This window comes from Aquarana catesbeiana, linkage group LG13 (genome assembly GCF_042186555.1).
Source record: "Aquarana catesbeiana isolate 2022-GZ linkage group LG13, ASM4218655v1, whole genome shotgun sequence".
Taxonomy (NCBI): domain Eukaryota; kingdom Metazoa; phylum Chordata; class Amphibia; order Anura; family Ranidae; genus Aquarana; species Aquarana catesbeiana.
Genome location: NC_133336.1, coordinates 62,570,609 through 62,591,875, shown reverse-complemented (window position 1 = coordinate 62,591,875; position 21,267 = coordinate 62,570,609). Strand labels below are relative to the sequence as shown.

The 21,267-nt window shown below is 42.3% G+C and overlaps 2 long non-coding RNA genes across 2 annotated transcripts in view; one reads left to right on the top strand and one right to left on the bottom strand.

The window, feature by feature from the left end:
* Window positions 1-9,251, top strand: part of LOC141117521 (uncharacterized) — a 40,181-nt gene extending 30,930 nt beyond the window's left edge. The window contains exon 4 of the long non-coding RNA XR_012237170.1: window positions 1,642-9,251. This is a non-coding gene — a long non-coding RNA (uncharacterized lncRNA). The remainder of the gene's footprint in view (window positions 1-1,641) is intronic.
* LOC141116869 (uncharacterized) overlaps window positions 1-12,096 on the bottom strand; it is a 151,885-nt gene extending 139,789 nt beyond the window's left edge. Inside the window, exon 1 of the long non-coding RNA XR_012237063.1 lies at window positions 11,878-12,096. This is a non-coding gene — a long non-coding RNA (uncharacterized lncRNA). The remainder of the gene's footprint in view (window positions 1-11,877) is intronic.
* Window positions 12,097-21,267: the final 9,171 nt, after the last annotated feature.

Below are 21,267 nucleotides of genomic sequence, written 5' to 3'. Positions count from 1 at the left end.
GTGGGATGGAGGCAATCATGCCAGCAATCCTGTGCTCTAACCCAGGCAGGGCGGAGGACAGTTCATCCTTAGTGATCAAGGGTGAAGCAGCAGCGTTGACTGTAGGCACAATCCCAGATAGGTGAAAAGGGGCTCAGATTGTCCGGAAGCCTTTGGTCCTTCAGGGGATACAAGACTAGGAGTATGACTAGGTTCATCAGGAACTGCTGATGACATAGGTGTGCCCTTCCCTGTAGTGTTAGTCCTGCTCCTCTTTTTTTAAGACATTTACTAGCCACAAAAAGGGAGTACCTGGGTGTATTATTAAAACACCTCAGAAGGGAGACCCTTTGATAGGGCTCACCAAGCCCCTATGCAACAATCCTGCTAAGCACCTTTAGCCCGCCAAGCAACACCTGGGGACTTGCGTGACCCGGCCGGTAAGGAGAAAATGAACTGCTGCAAATGCCTGGTTCAGAGACTGCTCTGTGTCCAACAGCTGCCTTCTGGAAGCACTGCATGCTTGGCATACACAGCTTAAATAAGCTGGCTGTGCGCCGGAACGTTCTGTGTGTGCGTACGCATGTGCGTGGTCAAGGTGAACCGTCGTGCACCATCATATAGGTAAAAACAGCCAGACACAAACAAAAAAAAAAATAGTACGCACTTTGCAAACACCCACAGCCAGCCCAAAACTCCCCTGTACGGTCACCGCACACAGGTGTCCAACCTCTAGCTATCTTGACTGATTATTACAATCACTGGGACACCCCACAATATTAAATAAAGGGGTTTCACTTACCCGTCCAGGTGCAGGGCAGCTTAGAAACGAAGAACCCACACGGGTTCCTGTCACTTGAGGACCTTCAAGGACTGGGTACCCTTTTAATGTTTCACTCCCTTGGACCTGTACAGCACCCTGTAGGAATGCTTTAGCGCTGTGGTGTCCAGGATTCCACTTCGCAGAGTCCAGCGTCTGAAGGCTGCATTACAGGCAAAACCTTGCAGGATCTTGAGTCTTCTTTGTGAGGCTCGGGTACCATTTATCTAAGCATATAAAGCCTGTGTCAAATGGATCCGATCGTTCAATCCCTTGATTAATTTAAGAACCGTTTCTGGGACTAGAGATCTGGAGCTCAGAGAGCTCAAACAACCGTGCCATCCACCTTGCAGACACTGGTAAAACACGGAAGTACTTCCTGTACGGGAGAGGTTATATAGGGCATAACACCCTGTCTAAAGACCTTTGGTCTACCAGTATCCATTCACCTGGAGATAAAGTATAACCCAGCAGGTAATGAATATTAGTCTTACTCTGTGTCCCATGATGTATGAAAAAGAAAATCTTGTTTTCGTTTATAGCGCAAAAAATAAAAAAAACCTAGTGGTGATCAAATATCACCAAAAGAAAGCTCTATTTTTGGGGAATTTTTGTTTTTATCATTTCATTTGTGTACAGCGTTGCAAAACCGCGCAATTGTCAGTTAACATAACGCAGTGGCAAAAAGCAAAAAATGGCCTGGTAATGAAGGGGGTAAATTTTCTGGAGGTGGTTAAGTGGTTAAGTAGAAGAACTAGTAAACTTATCAAAAGATTCTCTTGTATATAAAAAAAAAAAAAAACATATCAAAAGATTAACGCCCTTGTGATTTACATCTGCAGCACCTGATATTACCTGAAGACCGGACTTGCATTCTTAAACTCTCTCTTGAGAAGCTCCGGTTCTTGGAGGACCCCGAAATCTATTTACGGAGGTCTGTGCTGATCAATAACCTGCTCAGGAAAATCCACCTGGAATCCGATAAGGAGAACTATGAATACTACAAGGGGACCCCCAACAACAAGAGTCCTTATACAGACTCTCGAAAACGGGTGAAGCTCATGGTTAAAGGTTGCTATTCTCAATCTCTGTACTATGAAGAGCTGAGGTCATATCATATTGTGCCTTACACTACGGATGATGTCCTCTACCAGATGGGCTACAAGGGAGGTCACATGGCACAAAACTCTCAGCTGCTTATTTATCGGATGAAAGAGTGACTGCCCGCTCATCTGTACTCTAGTCCAAGTCAGCAACATCCAGAAATGGAAACGCGATAAAACATGGTCTCGCTTGCAAGTAACTTCTTTTTTGTGGAACAAAAGCGACAGGTGAAATATTGACTTAAGTTCTGTTGGTCAGTATATTAGATGCGTGATTGTACAAATGGCATAGCTTTTCATCACATGTATGCATCGGATGCACATATTTCTGTTGCTCTGGCAAATCTTTGAGTCCCATCAGGTAATAGCTAGGCATTGTAAGATCGATTTTTTGCAGTTTAGATTTTTTTTGGTCTGAGTGGAGCTTTGTTTACTATTAGACTACAACCAAACACCTGAAACAAATGTTCTAGCTAAGCTTGGAACATTGTTTTGTTACCTGCAGTATTTTTAAATGTATGATTCTTTATAAGCTGTTTATAAGTTGGTTTACAAAAATTTTTCATGGATCCTGGAAGGTCCCTTCGGGTATAGGCTTCTTAAACTGACGCAGTTGCTTAGTTAAAAAAAATGTAAAGAACCAGGACCTGCAAAAGAAGAGGCTTTAGACTTACATGTCCTCTTCCCATTTCTCCAATGTTTGCTTTGTTGCAGAGAAACAGCCTCTCTACATCTTAGTGTGATGAATCCGTGGTCCCCTGCTATGCTCTGTGGTTCCTTCCACAACCCCTGTATTACTACAGGACACTGGGGTCAGTGGAAGGAACCACAGCATGCAGTGGGGGGGGGGGGGGGGGGGGTTCAGGCATCTGACACCTCCAGGTGTGTGTGAAGAATTTGACAATTTTTAAGGTGGATGTTGGTCTTGAACAGAAGGAAGATGGGAGGGATAGGGATGGGACAGGTGAGTATAAACCGTTCTCTCTAAAAGGTCCTGGCTTGTTACTTTTTTTTTTTTAATCAAGTGGAAAAGTCGCTTTAACATTCTCAGGGATGTAGTAGGTGGGGTTTTGCTCCAGAATTTCATTCTACATATGTCCATTGTGGTTTTAAGATAGACCTGTTATCAATCTGAGGAATTTGGACTGAGCATATAACAATTACATGACCAGAGGCTACCTTCAGAAGAGCATGCCGGAAGCTCCTTAGTTTTAACAAGCTGCATGTATATGCAGATCTCCATTCTTCCTGTAAAGGAATTCTCATCCCTCTTGCCTCTCAAGTCTTCCTACAGGTTATTTAGGATACTTAGGAGTTGGGAGCGGGCTGAGCAATTAAAGTCTATATTTGCATATCATTCTTAACTCCCCGTAGCTCTGAATCCCCTGAATTTTTCGGTATATGATGATTTTTACTGAAGGTCACTTCTGCTTTTCAGTTTAGTTTGCTCTTGATTATGACAAGTTTACTTAAAAAAAATATTGCCACTTTAAAATATGTTATGGTTGGTGTAGATAGAAGGTGGGGACATTGATTTAATAGAGAGCACCTCAGTGGTGGATTAAAGGCAATCTGGAGAACTTCACACACAGGTGAAGACCTTGGCCAAAAAAATGATCAGTGATCAAATATGGCCTTATTGGGATATATTATATAGGCTAAAACAGGGATAGGCAACCTTTTGAGCACAGTGTGCCGAAAAATGTTTTCAAAGAAATTGAGCGTGCCGATTTTATAACAAAAAAAATGTCAACTTCACACTCTCAATTACGAAAAGGATTTTTTATAAAGTAAATGCTGTAAACTACTTTAGTTGTGATAAATTAACATCCTGCATTCTCACGCTTCAGATGAGCCCCAATTCATGCACCTTCACACCTCAGATCACTGTCCCTCCTGCAAATCTGTTGCACCACTGTACCTCCCTGCACATCTGCCCCACCACTGTACATCTGCCCCACCACTGTACTACCCTGCACATCTGCCCCAGCACTGTACTCCCCCTGCTCATCTGCCCAGCACTGTACCCCCCTGCGCATCTGCCCCACCACTGTACCCCCCTGCGCATCTGCCCCACCACTGTAACCCCCTGTACACCTGCCCCACCACTGTACCCCCTTGCTCTTCTGTCCCACCACTGTAACCTCCTGCTCATCTGCCCCATCAATGTACCCCTTTTCTCATCTTCCCCACCACTGTACCTCCCTGCACATCTGCCTCACCGCCGTATCCCCATGCTCTTCTGTCTCACTACTAAATCACCTTCTCATCTGTCCTAACACTGAACCCATCTGCTCATCTGCCGCACTATTGTAACCCGCTTTCTCATCTGTCCCACCAATGTACCTCCTGCACATCTGTCTCACCTCTGTACCCCCCTGCTCTCCTGCCCCACCTCTGTTCCCCCTGCTCTCCTGCCCCACTTCTGTTCCCCCTACTTTCCTGCCCCACCACTGTAAACCCCTGCTCATCTGCTCCACCAATACACCTCCTTTCAAATCCGCCCCACTACTCTACCCCCCTGTTTTTCTGCCCTAACACTGAACCCCCCCCTGCTTATCTGGCCCAACACTTAACCCCCCTGCTCATCTGACCCATCACTGTACCCCCCTGCTCTTCTGTCCCAGTGCTTAACCCCCTTCTCATCTCTTCCACCACTGTACCTCCTGCACATCTGCCCCCCCCCCCCCGCTGTACCCTCCTGCTCTTCTGTTTCACCTCTGAACCCCTCCTGCTCATTTTCCCCACTGCTGTACCCTCCTGCTCATCTGCTGCACCACTGTACCCCCTTCTCATCTATGATATGCATGATATGCAGAGTGTTGAAAGGAAGCAGAAATTAGACACATCTACCTGCCCTGGCACGCTCATCCTGCTGATCCAGCCCACATGCTTGTATGTGATGTCACATACCAGCATATGGAATGGATGCACAATAAGCTCAGGTCAGGGGCATTTTCTGAAAGCAGTGGGCCTGTGTGCAGGATCATAAGTTGGGCCCCCGCAGCTGAAAAAAAGTGGTTGGGTGTGATTTTCATAGCGCTGAATACTGGCTGTGGCTTGAAGGGACACAGAGTGCAGGGGTTCAGTAGTAAGTGACCCAAAGGTTCAGGAATAATTTCAACAAAGTTCCCAGAAGTTCAATAGTAATTCCACAAACTGTCACCTGATTGTGGTTTTCTCAATCACAGTGAAATCTCTTCTTTCTGAGATTGGTAGTGGCAACCAAGTGAGTCATCTTTCTCCAGATGGTAGACACTGGATAGGGCTAGCAGGACTGTGAATGGCTTTAGCAGGGGCCAAGACAGTCCTCCTCCTCCTGGAAACAGGGACCGCCCCCGACCCCCCCCCCCCCAGCAGAACTGCACCCAATCTCTTCCCCATCACAAAATTCGATGATCACAGCTACAGCAAAGTTAGAGAACCAATGTTTCCCATCTTTTACAATGTGTGGGGGCACAGTGCCTCCCCCTCAGTGCAGGTGCGGTGTGGGGAATTCTGAAATTGGAATGCATTAGTGTCTCACTGACACTTCCCTGTGCTGCTCTGCTGATGGGGAGAGAGTCGAGTGCCGGCAAAAAAGAGGCTTTGCATGCCGATGGTTTGAATTGGGGAGATGCCCTGACTATTTTTATATTAGCATTGACATACTTTTATTAAAAGAATGGCAAACCTAACATACAAATAGAAAATCTATTAAAAGAGGAAAAACTGAGCAGTCCATTCCTTCTTCAGATCAAGAGCTAAAAAAAGAATTGGGTGGAGTTGGGCTATTTGGATCCTCACAGGAATTCTTCATATTTTAATAGTTCAATGTAGTATCTGCTTATGGGAGAACATTTATCGAATGTTACAGAAACCAGCACTTCTCATTTAAAAAGGCAATGATCCTGATGCGGATGAATGCCTCAGGGTATTGAATGTGCTGGTGAATTTTGGCAAGATTGGCAAACTCAGGAGAATGATGTTTTTCAAATGAACGGTGGCCCCTGAGCAGATCTTGCGTTTGGCACTTCTTCGTCAACGTTTAACAAGGTTTTGTAATTTTAAAAAATTTTTGTAAATAGATAATAATGCCTAATCTGAGCCCTAAGCTATCAGGCACCACTTGTATTTAACTGCAGGGGTGCTCAAACACATACATTTACATGTAAAGCACATGAAAAGGCTGTGCTTGACCTGCCTTGCCTGTAATGCAAACCAATCTCAGTAGGACCCACTGTAGAGAAATGCTAAGCATAGCAGGCCAGTCTAAGAGCTGTCATCCACTCTATGCCCTTGAACTAAATGGAAATATTTTTTTGAATGTATGGCAAATGCAGAACAATAATATCTATCTACACAATCCCTAAAAGTTATACACATGGGAGAATCCAAGAAAAGGAGGAAGTGTGGATTAAATATCCTCCACATTTCTAGAAAGACAAATTCATTATAGATGAACGATAGGCCCCAAGGTTTTTGGTTTAATGTCTAATATGTCTAAGGGCCTGTGTCGACCAGCTTATGGCTTTTGCTGATGGTGTTAATTTATTATCCATTTAATTGCCTCTGTAATCATTCAGAATTCATTGACAGACGCATTTGACCTGCAGTTGACCTTCTTCAAGCTGGTTTTGGTTTACCATAGATATGTAAAGAAATACAAAACAAAACAGCCAGTTGACGGGCCCTAAGGCTACAGCATAGGGTTTTAGTCAAACCTCCGTCAGAATTATGTCTGATGTAAAATACAATCCAGTAAATATAAAGAACATTTAAGACCTATTACATAGACATAAGACCTTTACAAAATCCCCCAATTAGTTAAAATCAATTATTATGAACTTAAATTGGATTAGGTCCCTTCCACATGGGGCAGACTCCACATCCGTCTGTTTTTAGCAGATCGGATCAGATGTCGGCGGGTGTAAAAGACACGTTCGTTTACAACCGCCGTTCCATAGAGGAGAATAGAGGGTCCAATTAGGTCTGCTTGTGTGAAAGGGGCCTAAGACAACAAAATCACATAATTAGGAGCTTATTACCTGGCTATTGAAAAAAAATCAACTTGTTCTACCTTGTTAAGTCACAAATTATCAAAGTCATGAATGGTCCTTATTAAGCCAATAATAAGATAGCCCTATCACATAACACAGCATACTGGACACACTGCTGTGTAGGACGTACTTCCATAGTAGATAAACACTGCTGTGCCAGACACAGGACCTTGATAGAAACAACCTTTTCCCATACATCACTTTGAGATAATCACAACAATATGGGAGAGACCAGCACCTTACATGCAGAACACAAGTGGGTCATCAGTCTGGCAGCCTTGCTTTGACTGCCCCTGTCTGCCATGCACTTTACATGACAAAGCCACAGAGGCCACCAGAGAAGAGCATTGTCAGTGCAATATAGATCCTGACCAAGAATTTGCTTCTCTATACGCATGGAATTTAGCACTTAATTTTGCTGCATCACAGAAATGTAGTCACTATAGTACCAAATACTAATCTAAACCCTGTTGCCTCCACTAAAAGGCAATGGATTAGATCTAAACTGCTTAGCTGATTTTGAACTACAGAAATGTTTATACCATATATTCACCATATACACTGTATGGCCACATTTTGTGGACATCTGACCATCACACTTATACTATATATCTAATCATAAGTTTGGCTACACCTCCCAATAACTGAATTCAGTGGTTTCCATTGTAGGGTACTATTAATGCTACAGCATGCAAAACGTGTAGCCCTTTTTTGTTCCAGCTCCATAAAAATATATATTTGTTAAATTAATATTTAAGAAGTTTTACATATTTACACATTTCCAAGACATATATGTTAAGAACATAAGACAGGGTACACTTGTGGCTTCCAGCATGAACTATTTTTACATATACATTATAAGATATAACACTTATTAAATGGTATGTTATTTTTGATGAGTTTTGTGTGGAGGAACTCAAGTGACCGACACTAAGCCCTGAACTCAACCCTACTAAAAGCCTTTGTGATAGATTGAGAGCCAGGTCTTCTTATCCAACATCATTACTTTACCTCACAAATGCTCTTTTGTCTGAATGGACACAAATTCCCACAGACACAATCCAAAATCTTACGGAAAGCCTGTCTAGGATCGTGAAAGCTTTTGAAGCTGCAACTCAGTAGATCTGTAAATTTTATTAAGTGTCCTTTAACATAAACTGAGATGTAATTTAGGTTTACTTGCCCTTTAATATATAAATATATATATATATTTAGAGTTATGATGTTTCTATGTGCTGTCAAACAAGCAATGTAGGATATGGGTAGAAGGAGCCTAAACTGAGTACAAGCCAGGGCATACTAGATTTTATAACTCCATTGAAGCTACTCATATGGATATTTTTGAGTTTTGAGTAGCTTTGTTTCACCTAGATTTACCATTTGAAGGGGAACTTCAGTGAAACCTAGTCATTGTAAGGGCTTTATTTCTTATCTTCATGTCCCTAGTCTAGCAGTGTCATGGGCAGATGTTCCTGGATATCCTGTGCTGCCCTGAGCAAGGGTTGATGATTCTCCATGAACTTCTTAGGCAGAAGAAAAGTAAGATCGAGTAAGATCCAGAAGTATGTCCTGAAGTGATGGCAGGAAACACAAGTTACAGGCCTCTGATCCTGTGGGGTCCATAAGGCTGACTTGTTACCATCTTATTTTCTCTAATGCACCATTAAAATAATGTTGAATGACATCAAATGCTATGTGTTGATGCCATTGTGCACAATTATATTTGTGACACCTTGGAGCTTGTGGATCTCTTGTGGGTGAACAGACGATGTTAAATGATGTACTGGGGGTGATGAATATGGGGTATTCCAGAAGAGAAAAATAGTGAATAATTGTATGGTGGGGACATTTATTGTGAACAAACGAGGAGTATTGGACTACAGGAGCATGATGGGAACTTCATAATAAGACATTAGGACACCAGAAGCTCAAATATAAATTATGCTCTGGCATAGACAGACAGTCTTAGAATTGGTTTCACTGGAATTCCCGCTTTTGTTATCAGGTTCTTTACTACTAATTCTAATCTAAACAGAGAATAACAGATAAGATTAATTCTGTATAATACACATTTTTTTAAAGAACAAGATATTTTTGTAAAAAAATAAAATAAAAATGTCAAATTTTGTCTTTGAAGGTTGGATGCTTATGAAATATTGTCTATGTGTATATGGTGTATTTTAATATAGTTGGGGACCAGAAGTGTCTTAACTGAACCGTTTATTCTTGTTATTTTTCTTCTAAAATACATGTATTTTTCCACATCCTTTTTTTTTTTTTTTAATTTCCAGTTGTATACATGAGAGAGAACTAAGAAGAGATGAGTAATTGCCAAAGGAGAGACAGAAACATAAAACCAAAGAAACACTAGAAAATAAATAACAGGGAACATACGTATTAGAGGTACAGATGAGATTTTCTCTAAAGATGCCCCCGAGGGGCTTTGCTGTTAGATAATGATATTACAGGGTCACTTTAATCAAGACTGACATTTCAGTTATGGGTAGATGAGCAAGTTGAATAATCCACTTTTTTCTTATATATTTTGGTTTCTAAGTTTGAGATCTCTATGGGATTTGCAGATCTCATATGAAATTGTCTTCTCTAACTAAAACGTCACTAAATGTTGAACAAAAAATGCAAGAAGTATAAAGCCATATTGTAATGGTCATTAGACTCAGGAAGGCAAACATAGAGATCTCATCAATGGATTTCCTGAGAGACAACAAAAGCAGGAGAGTAAGTCAACCTGCCCTCATTATGCCAAAACTGAAATTAGTTTAGAGCAGCCTGACTGATTACAAGGGTCAATGAAAACTCATCCTCTGCTTTAGACTTCTCCAGACAGAAACAGTGAAGGGTCCCATATTTCCAAATTAGACTGTCATTATAATTAGTTTGGCCAGCCCCTATGGGTATATTAACCACAGGACCAGGGCTGCATCCATTTCTGAATGCACAAGGCTGGGCTCACACAGAGGTAGGGAATGGAGACTTCACACATTACTGTACTTTTAAAGGTTCTGAATTTATTTTGATGAATTTTAAGCAACTTGTGAAAATGTCCTCATGTCATGCCAGCACTGGAATTCTCACTTCAAGGCCCAGGCAAACCAAGGTCTAATCAAGCTTCATTTTCCACTTACGGATATGCTGCAGGGTAAGGGTGAAATCACGAATCCTGGAAAATCATGGATTTTTTTTTTTAAACCAGAAACCTATCTGTGTAAAATATAAAGTGGTCCTTGTACGTTATTCGTAACTTACCCAAAAGCATTAGAGGACCATAAAATACTTGGAATATTGACACTTTCATATAACAATTTGTGTTTTAAAAAAATAACGAGTAACACCAAAACAATAAGGATGGATGACAAATCTGTTGACCGTTTCAGCATTTTTAGAGGATTCTTCACTGTGGGGATAAGCCCTAAAAAAGCTGTCAACTTACAAATGTGTTTTGTTTTCGATTCACAGTTTGGCAGAAAAGAAAGTGGTCCACATCAGATATTACCAACTACTTTACTAAGCTAAGCTTGTGACACAAGGGTCTCTGTATAAAGAACCACACTACACTCGGCAGACACTATTGCCTGAGCCAAAAACAGATCCACCCAAATCCAACCATGGAAAAATTTACAGGAGTTGGAGGTACTCTAGTTTAAAAATTCAGCAAAGAGGTTTCTGGTGCTAGTATGCAAAACAAAAAGATGAAGAAGACCTAAAGTTGTAAATGGAAGAATAATGATATCTTCACTGACGTTTTTCTTTACTATCCTATGTAGGAGGGTCATAGGTTGCTAAATGCTACTGTAATGGGTACTGCGACACTTATTAAATCAGAGTTTGTATTGTTACCTCACAAAAAAGAAAAAAATACAATTGTGGTTCTACTTTATATAAATTTTTCATGTTGTAATGCTAAAAAATATATATTTTTCTGTTTTCATGTTCACTGGTTTTGTGTATTCTTTTCTGTAAATTCTGATACTTTGAAATCATTAAACTATTTAAAGAAAAAAAGTCCCAGTACGGATGTTAATTTTGCTAACAATATTTTTGCAGTGGCACCCTGTCTAATACATTTTTCACCACAGGCAATCCCCGAACACCCGACTTATGAACGACTCCTACTTACGAATGGCCTCAATGCCGGTGTTCTGCCGAGAAAGTTCCGCTCGGCGGATAAGGACCCACCTCTACTGCGCAGGCGCTGCGCCTGCACAGTAGGATCCGGCGGAAATAGCCAAAGGGGAATAGGTCCAAATCAGCTGTACACGGCGCCTGTAAGAGGGCCCCTCGCGGGCTCGCTTCGCTTGCCACGCTTCGGGCACGGCCTCGCTGCGCTCGGCTCTTTTAGATTCCCCCTCTAGGTCCACTTGGATGGTAGGGAAGGAACCTGGACCCAGAGCGCAGGCGCCGTGTACAGCTGATTGTCGATCTTGAGCTTCGGCTATCTCCGGCGGGTGTTAGTAGTTCGTACTGCGCAGGCGCTGTGCCTGCGCAGTACAGGGGGGGAATTTATCCGCCGAGGGAACTTATTTGGCAAGACACCGGCTGCTTGTGCCCCATGCTGGTCCTGAATATCTCTGAGCAGCTATCTTGCCACATTCCACACTGCAGTACTTCATGTACTGCATGGCCAGCAGAGCCCCAGAAGCGCCCGGAACATCCCACATCCCTCTACAGGCGGACACCGGAACATCCCTGCACAGGCGGAAGTTACACTTACAGTGTTCCGACTTACAAACAGATTTCACTTACGAACAAACCTACAGTCCTTAACGTGTTCGTAACTCGGGGACTTCCTGTATGTCACTGCGTTAGTTAATAATGATACCCTAATAACACACGTAAGAAAGCCCATCTCTGGGCAAATTTTTTTACGATTCCCCCAGGAAGTAAAACAAAACACATCTCAGACTGCAATACTCACCTTTTAATCCAGAGCTGTCCTTCAAAGTTCCACTTCTTCACCTCATGATTTCCTCGGTCTTACAGGTAGAATGATTTATCCAGGAATACTAAAGGACATACTGTTAGTGCAGGGCATCATGGACCCACCCTGGATGCAGAAAGTATAGATGCAGAAAAAGGCATCAACCTCATCATGTCTAGAGAGAATACTCTCTATCTTCGAAAAGAGAAGAGAGGACGTCATGTTCCCAGCCTGGAGACATCGGGAACAAGCAAATATTACAAATAAACAAATATAAAAAAAAAATCACAAGGGGTGGCCATAATAAGTATCAGTTTGGGGATAGAGCATTAGGGCTTGGAGTTGGGCTCTAAAGTACACCTGTTATGATATAACTAGGCTGCCATTTCTGCTCCCCTGAAAATGCTAGTGGTGCAACTTAGTTCAAAACTTCTGAGTTACAAACTTGGAGCAAGCACGCAGCAAATGAAGCTGAACATTTCTTATTTGTTTACTTGTACCGGGTCATTGACTCAGAAAATATAGAGCTGTCTGGTTGTTATGACCCAGTTTTAGGTTGTCGATGATTTTAAATTACCCAAAACATGATTGGGGCCAACAATATCAAATATACACAGCTTAATTAGAAGCATAATTTATATTTAAAAGGTTTAAAAAAGAAAATTACATGGGGGCATGTTTGTTCAAGCTCAAGTGAACTGAATCCTTGCATCACTTCTGCTTCATTAAGATCATAGATTTGGAATAAGTTATTAAAGGTCAAATTTGAAGTCATAATACAAAAACAACAAGGGGTATCTGAGATACTTTTTTTTAGTGTATCTGAACTGAAGAACACAAATGGAATTCATTGCAGTCCTTAGATGTGGTGGCTGATTGGCTACCATGCACACCTACACCAGACATTGCACTGTCACATTTAGTAAATCAACTCCATAGTCTGCAAGTACAAAGATACCCGTTGATCTTGCAAAGAGGGCCCATTCACAGCAGGTACAGTGGGGCTGCATTGTGTGGCTATCCAAACACAGTCCCACTGTAGGACAAGGCAAAATGCCTTGTCTCCCATGTGCCTGATTCACATCACTGAGTTGTGCTGGTGGTGTGTGCTTAAAAAAGTACTGCATGCAATACTGTTAATAGTGCAGGGCAGTCCACTGCTTTGCACTGCACGGCGGACAGTTAATTGAAGTGTCTGTGTGACATTTCAGTACATTTTGTTTAAAAAAAATTAGCACAGATTGGTGCATCAGCACTGCAACGATCAGGCCGGACCGCACTGCACACCAGTTGCTGTACTGGTGTGAATTTGGCCAGAATCTTCCTGTGGAATAAACTAAGATCTAAAATAATGTTATCGGCTTTCTGAGCCATTTCTCCTTGTCAGGTCACCTGAGGCCAGGTGACATATGCACACCCTTGGGGTTAGGAGCGCACCGCTAAGGTTGTGGACCCTTGGGCTGACTGCTGTGGATGGAGCTCTGGATGGTTCAGGAAAGCAGCTCCACCTGAACACCGACCAGACAGGGAGCTAGAGCGCAAGATTCCCCAGGGTGCGGAATCTAAGAGCCAGCAGGTTTTCACCAGAGTCTCTGGTGGTGAGGATGGATTTGGCTGCTGCCAACTCTAGGTCGTGGCCCCCGGGGTCCCTCAGCTCATGCTCATGGACTGGCTCTGCTGGACAGAGCGGAAGCAGCAGTACAGGGTTAATCACGGGATAGTCAGGAGAACAATCCAAGGTCTTGGCAACTAGCAGACAGGGATTGTCAGGGAAGCACTCCAACTAGCAGACAGGGATTGTCAGGGAAGCACTCCAACTAGCAGACAGGGATTGACAGGGAGGCACTCCAACTAACAGACAGGGATTGTCAGGGAAGCACTCCAACTAGCAGACAGGGATTGTCAGGGAGGCACTCCAACTAGCAGACAGGGATTGTCAGGGAGGCACTCCAACTAGCAGACAGGGATTGTCAGGGAGGCACTCCAACTAGCAGACAGGTCAGAAGGACACACCAAGGTTGGTACACAGAAGTCAGAGATAAACATACAGCTGGACGCCACACAGAAGCCTAAACACAACTGTTGCTCAGGCAAGGCTGGCTTGCAGTGCACAAGTGTTTCCTGTTAGAGGCTGGGGTGGAGCCATGCTGAGAGAAGATTACTTAACCACTTGCCGACCGCATGTACATATACGTCGGCAGAATGGCACGGCTGGGCAAATGGGCGTACAGGTACGTCCCTTTGAATTTGCCGCTGTGTGGTCACGTGCGCGCCGCCTCCGGCGCGCGCGCGACCCTGCTGGGAGCTCCATGAGTAGGATTGCGGGTCCCGCGGACTCGATCGCCGCAGGGATACCCGCAATCGTCTCACGGAGCTGACGAACGGGGAGATGTTAATGTAAAAAGGCATTTCCCCATTCTGCCTAGTGACACTGTCACTGATCATAGCACCCTGTGATCGGGAGCTATGATACTCATAGCCACGCCCCCTAACAGTTAGAACACATCCCTAGGACACACTTAACACCTCCCTAGCCGCCTAGTGGTTAACCCCTTCACTGCCAGTGTCATTTTTACAGTAATCAGTGCAATTTTATAGCACTGATCGCTGTAAAAATGACAATGGTCCCAAAAATGTGTCAAAATTGTCCGATGTGTCTGCCATAATGTCTCAGTCACAATAAAAATTGCAGATCGCCGCCATTACTAGTAAAAAAAAAAATTATTAATAAAAATGCCATAAAACCAACCCCTATTTTGTAGATGCTATAACTTTTGTGCAAACCAATCAATAAACGCTTATTGCGATTTTTTTTACCAAAAAGAAGTATAAGTATCGGCCTAAACTGAGGAAAAAAATAGTTTTTTTATATATTTTTTGGGGATATTAATTATAGCAAAAAGTAAAAAAATAATGCGTTTTTTTCAAAATTGTCGCTCTATGTTTGTTTATAGCGCAAAAAATAAAAACCGCAGAGGTGATCAAATACCACCAAAAGAAAGCTCTATTTGTGGGAAAAAAAAGGACGTCAATTTTTTCTGGGAGCCACGTCGCATGACTGCGCAAGTGGTTAAACACACAAGTGTGAGAGCACGGCCCCTAAGCTGATACACAGACCAGAGAGGTAAGCAGACAGGACATGAAACATTACTGCAGATTCATGACACTTCTGTGAACTATGAAACCACTCTTCACCATGTTATGAAGAGGAATAGAGGAAGAGATATTTGTAGTCATGACAAGGCTGCTGCTCCATAGATACAGTGCGGTGAGTGAGCACAACCCGTTTTACTAGCAGGATCATCATGTGAAAATCAAGGAAACTAAGGCTTAAAAATAATGCAACTACCATTAGTAAATTGCAATTTACTGAATTTTTGTTCTTCAGTTTTTAAGCATTAAACAGGTTTTGTTCTCTAATACAAAAAGGAAAAAAAAAGTGTATTCCCCTTACTGTGAAAGAAAGGATCTTTTGGCCTCTTAGTTAAAAATGAGCGTCTCTTTTCTTACACTATGACCTCATTTCACACCCGCCGGTGTGATGATGTCACAGGCCCATATAACCCCACCTTGCACCTCGCGGGCATGTCATGTGATCATGATGGTAATTAGGAGGAGAGGAGCATTTACTCACCTCTCTCTCCAATTACATATAGGAGTAGTGCCAGGAACTACTGACCCTTGAGAGACAGTCTCATGGTGATCTGATGTGCCTCATGGATCCTAATGCACCAGGTGCAAGTGTGTTCTTGATAAATTAAGTATTTACCCCTATCTTTATCGCTCTCCTATAGAAATCTGTCACTCCAGGTGCCTCTATATATGTGTTCACATGGTGTAAGTTGGACATTGCACACAAATTGCTAGTAACACATTCCTTTATACAATTTGTATCTATTATATAAGATCTATTATATGAAGTCTATATATGATATATTGTAAAGTACATGAGAAAAAGTAAATTGGCTTTGTTCCAAGAAACCCGTTGGAGGAAAACTGGCACATGTAAGATTATCTGAGAAGCCTACTGTATAAAAATGGCTTTGAGTGCTCACATATCATGCATTTTTTCCATACATTTCCATTACACCTTTTCCATACATTAGGAGCAATTTTACAACAACACATTTGCTTCAAAAATGTTAAAAATATCAAAAAAGTCAATTATATACAGACACCGTTGATATTAATGCATACATTTCCAGATAAATATTGTATTACTTTACATACAATGTTGTGAGCACTATGCTTATCCAGTATATTCTTCTGTTAAATGCGTCTGTTTCATATTCTGGTTATTTACTGACATCTAGAGATTATTTGTGGTAATGCAGTTGCAGAAAATACTCTCATACTTTTGTCTACAGTTATTATTATTATTATTATATGATTTATATAGCGCCAACAGTTTATGCAGCACTTTACAATGTAGGAGGGGACAGCACAATTACAGTACAGTTCAATACAGATGGGACAGGAGGGCCCTGCTCATAGAGCTTACATTCTAAAGGAAGGACGTGGTGGTACAAAAAGGTAATAGATGCGGGGAATGATTTGATGGGGTTGACTCGGGGACAGTTTTTAGGTGGGTGTGGGATAGGCTTCCCTGATTAAGTTAGAATTACAGTTAGAAAATTTGGAGCCTACCATTGCTTCTCTTTCTGAGAATGCTAGTTTCCCAGGTATCATACTATTTAAATAGCTTTAAAGAAGATCTGTTCTTATTTTTACAGTTCTGTCCCCTATAGGCCAAAGCACATGTAGTACTTTGTCCTGTGTTACAAAGTGCTTTCCAACCATAATGATTAGGTCCGACCTGCCCCTTCTCCTCCTGCTGCAGCCAGTTCAACAACAGCTATGAAAGAGATGGCTCACTCTCACACACAATATATATATAAAAAAAAAAAAATATATATATATATATATATATATATATATATATATATATATATATACAGTCCCTGACAAAAGTCTTGTCGCTTCTCTATTTTGTAGAAACTCCTGCTATTAACCTGACTTTTAATTAATCAATTGGTGTTAGAAATAGCTCATATGAAAAGCTAAAGCCCTCCCAAATGATGTTTAAAGCACTGAAATAAATTAGTTTCACTGAAAAAAGATTTATCATTTAATCAAGACAGACAGGTCAAATTTTGGCAAGACAAAAGTTTTGTCGCCTATACAGAAATTGAACAACTTTACTGAAAATCCAAAAATATGTCAGCAAATTAAGTAGTGGTGCTGTGAGATCCAAATTTAATATCTTGTATGACTTCCATGAGCTTGAAGGACAGCATCCATACGGTTTGGCAAAGATTCATACAATTTATTGATGAAGTCATCAGGAATAGCAAAGAAAACAGTCTTGCATGCCTCCCAGAGTTCATCAATATTCTTTGGTTTCGTCTTCCATGCTTCATCTTTCATCCTACACCACATATGCTCAATGATGTTCATGTCTGGTGACTGGGCTGGCCAATCCTGGAGCATCTTGATCTTCTTTGCCTTAAGGAACTTTAATATGGAGATGGAAGTATGCGATGGAGCACCATCCTGCTGCAAAATTTGGCCTTTTTTATGGTTGGGAATATAAGAGGTAGATTTCTTGGTATTTTAGGCTATTGATGTTGCCTTCCACCCTGCAGATGCCTCGCACACCCCCATACTGGATGTAACCCCAGACCATGATTTTGCCTCCACCAAACTTCACTGTTTTCTGGGTAAATCTCGGCTCCATGCGGGTTCCAGTAGGTCTCCTGCAATATTTGCGGCGACTATGGTGTAATTCAACAGAAGATTCATCTGAAAAATCCACCTTCTGCCACTTTTCCAGAGTCCATCCTTTTAGCAGGCTGTGGCCCTTGGCAAATGCCACACGGTTTTTCAATTGTCTTTTGTTTAGTGCTGGCTTATGGGCACTGATTCGACCATGGAGGCCATTTTGAGACAGAATCCGACAAACTGTTCTGGTTGACACAGGGACTTCAGGTGACCAGGTCTCGTGGAGCTCTGCTGCAGTGGAAAATGGGCTGGCCTTGGATTTTCGAGCCAACAAACGGTCCTCTCGAGCAGTTGTCTTGCGGGGTCGGCCTGACCTGGCCTTGTCCAAAACGTCTCCAGTCTCTTCAAATCTTTTTTCTATCCTCTGAACTTGACGCTGAGACACATTGAAGGTGTCTGCCACATCAGCAGTGGATCTGGTCTTCAGCCTCTTGATAATCAATACTTTAGTCTCTGGGTGAATCTTAGGCATGTTTGCAGAGGTCTAGTTGCAGTTGAGAAAGTCTAGTGTACTGGTGTTCTTTTTATACACACCTGAGATCTAATTGATCCATTATTAGTCACAGGTGAAGCTCATATAACAAGGCGACAACACTTATGTCTTGGCAAAAATTGACTCAATGGGCTTTACCAAGCTGTGAATATTAGAATACTTTTTGTCAGTTTCGTTTTGCACTGAAACATTATTACAAAAGCTGTTGGGATTAAAATGACCCATTTCTTGTAACAAAATCTTGATTAGAAATATATTTTTAGCGGCACTTCAGGTCAATTTGTACACAAGCGACAAGACTTTTGTCAGGGACTGTATATATATATATATATATATATATATATATATATACAGGGCATTTTTCAGCGGGAACGCGGGGGAACACAGTTCCGGCACCTCCAGCACTGAATGTATGTAATGGCAAGGGGTGCTGGTGTGGGCTGGAGGGTCTATTTTTGAGTGGCGGTCTATTGTTGCTGGTGGGTCAATTACAGGGGGTCCCTGGGTTACAAACAAGTTAGGGACTGTAGATTTGTTCTTAAGTTGAATCTGTTTGTAAGTCGGAACAGGTACAGCCAAAAAAACTATTTTTAAGCTTTTTGGATAGCATAGGGAAGGGTTAACACCCCTGTAACATTTGTTTTGCTGTGTATGCCCCTGTTCAGAAGATTTCACCTCACTTTCTGTCCCAATGACAATTGGATTTTGAAAATTTTGGGTTGTTGTGGAAACAAGCCTTGGTGATAAAGCATCAGTAGAGGTACCTTTTCCCCATACAGGAGTGAATTTCCCTTCCTTCCTTCCCTCTCACTTCCTGTTGCCTCCCTCCGTTTGTAAGTAGGAGTCGTTTGTAAGTCGGATGTTTGTAACTAGGGGACCCCCTGTATTGCTGGAAGAGATCTACTATTGATAGAGGGGGACTATTGTTGCTGGCTGCTGGATAGTCTATTGATGCTGGCTGCTGGGAGATCTGTTGTTGCTGCTGGGTGGTATTTTGTTGTAGGGGTCCATTGTTGCTAGGGGGGCTATTGTTTCTGAGTGAATCTATTGCTGCTGGCTGTGCAGAATCTATTTTACTACTTTTCTTGCTATCATTAACAAATTTCATACAAATTACTTAGCACCACACAATTATACTTGGCTCTGTACTCTCTAAAAGGGGCAGTACTGAGAGGTGGGTAGGGGATGAAACCAAGGAATGGTGCTCAGAGGTGGGTAATGGGCGGAGATAAGAAGTGACTCAGAAGGGGTAGTTCCTGCACCTATTCTCTGAGAAAAAAAGCCCTGTGTGTATATATATATATATATATATATATATATATATATATATATATATAAAATCTCCCTCTAGTAGTGTGCTAGAGAGGATAGGTACATTTAGGCAGGCCTGGCTGGTTGCTAGGCCTGTTTTTTTTAATTCTGGACTGGGAGTGGCTCAGGGTAGGGCTGAGTGGCTCACAGGTGGTGTCATGAGGACCTCCCATTTCTTTCCAGAGGCTTGAGGAGCCCTGATCAATCCCCAATCTGGACTGGCAGGGGGCAGGCCTCATTAAATACCAAAGGTCAGCCCAGCTGGAGAGGAGCTGGAATGAGAGGGTGTGGAGGCTGTCAGGTCCTTTGAGGGAGTTCCCCAGTCTGGGGGGGGGGGGTGACCTTGGGCCTGGGCTCGGGTGCAGTAGGGACCACTTTCAGGAACACATGTAGAGGTCCTGTACCTGAGGCACAAGAGAGCAAGAAGAGGACAGCGGGAGAGAGCATTGCTAAGAGACTCCAGGGAGTACAACTGGTCGCAGCCAGGAGGGCTGGTAAGTGAGGCACAGTCAAGAGGACTGGAAAGGCATGCATGAGAGGACTGGAAACTTGCAGATCGAGATGGGTGCAGTTCGAGATGGGTGCAGAGCCAGAAGTGTGGACTGTGGAGGAAGGTACAGTATAAAGAGGCAGCTGCAGCCAGGAGGGCTGGCAGAGCCTGAAGAGGGCTGACTGGGATCAGTAGCCATATTAGGGCAGCTTGCACAAAGACTTTTCTGCTACACCATTGGGGCCCGCGGTCCCAGCCTGCAAAGGGCATTTGCTGAGGCCTGGCTAAGTCAGTGTCAGGCCTAACCAACAAATATTGCTAGCTGTTCCTGGGGAATTAAGTAATGTGCTGGAGGTGACTAGAAGCAACAGTCTGCAGCAAGTGATGTGCTGGTGGAGTGAGGAATAATGAGCTTCAAGCAAGTTTGTGCAGGAGGAAGCTGAAGGAGTATGTACATGGAGTATATAGTTGTCCCAAAACTAATTGCTGTTTTAGTGATCCATGCTGGGCATTCCATAGCTCCCATCCCCATCCAAGTTATACCCCTCAATAAAAAAAAAAAAAAAAAACTAAGTTCACTCACTGCTTTATGGCTCAGAGTGCCTGAGAGTGAATGCTGGGCAGGGTGACAGACAGATCACAATTCTCAGCAACCCTTACAGGGGTACTGCTACAATATATAAAAAAATAAAAATAAAAACAAAAAAATTATAATAAATATATATATATATACACATACACATACACACACACACACACACACACACATATATATATATATATATACACACACACACATATATATATATATATATATATATATATATATATATATATATATATATATATACACACACACACACACACACACACACACACACATATACTATCTCAGCTGTGAATACTTTCCATAGACAAACAGTGAGAAAAGAAATACAGAGCCTGAGTTATCCCCCCTTCTCCTGCATTTCTCTTGCCGCTGCTTGTCTGTGGCCCTTCGTGAATTTACCTATAATACTAAAATTACCGTAACCATATCTTGGCTCAAGGCATATTATCACATATATTTCAAAATAATTTGATGTTCTAGGGAAGGGGTCTTCAAACTATGGCCCTCCAGTTGTTCAGGAACTACAAATCCCATCATACCTAGTCATGTCTGTGAATGTCAGAGTTTTCAATGCCTCATGGGACGTGTAGTTCCACAACAGCTGGAAGACCATAGTTTGGAGATCCCTATTCTAGGGAGTTCCAGATTTTAGACTTGAACACCGAATCAATCTCATTCCTTTAGTGGGAAACAGGAAAAGTT